The following is a 744-nucleotide window of genomic DNA, read 5'->3' on the forward strand; positions in this document are numbered from 1 at the left end:
GTGAAATAAGTCAGATACAAAAGAACAAGAACCACATGATTTCACTCATGTAAGATATAAAACAAAAAGCAAGAAATTAACAAACAACAAAAACCTATAAATTTGTAGAGACAATAGAATGGTGGTTAGTAGGGGGAAAGAGGGTGGGGGAAAGGATCAAGAAGATAAAGAGATTCAAAAGAAAGGTGACAGAAGGAGACTAGACTTCAGCTGGTATGCACACAGTAAAATATACAGATGTTGTAATATAAAGTTTTACACTTGAAATTTATATAACATTATCACCCCAATACATTTAATAAAAAATAGAAAGCTTCCTCACAGAAAAAGAAAAAAAAAGGTAAACTACAGAATGGAAATATATTTGCAAACAATATATATTGGATAAGTGGTTAATATCCAAACACCTTATACAACTCAATAACAAAAAATTCAAACAATGTTAAAAATGGGCAATGAAGCTAAGCAAAATTTACCAAATAAAATATCCCTATGGCCTACAGACATATGAAAAGATACTAACATCACCAATCATCAGGGAAACTCACATCAAATCACAATGAGATATCACCTCACACCAGTCAGAGGGGCTGTCAGCAAGAAGATGGGTAGGTGCTGGGGAGGACTTGGAGAAAAGGGAACCCTAGTGTACTGTTGGTGGGAATGTGAATTGGTTTGGTATTTCTGGCTTAATGTTTGTTGATGAAATGTATTAGGGCTTCCAATTCTCTTCTCATTATTTAG

Source organism: Myotis davidii, unplaced genomic scaffold (assembly GCF_000327345.1).
Source record: "Myotis davidii unplaced genomic scaffold, ASM32734v1 scaffold1575, whole genome shotgun sequence".
NCBI lineage: Eukaryota > Metazoa > Chordata > Mammalia > Chiroptera > Vespertilionidae > Myotis > Myotis davidii.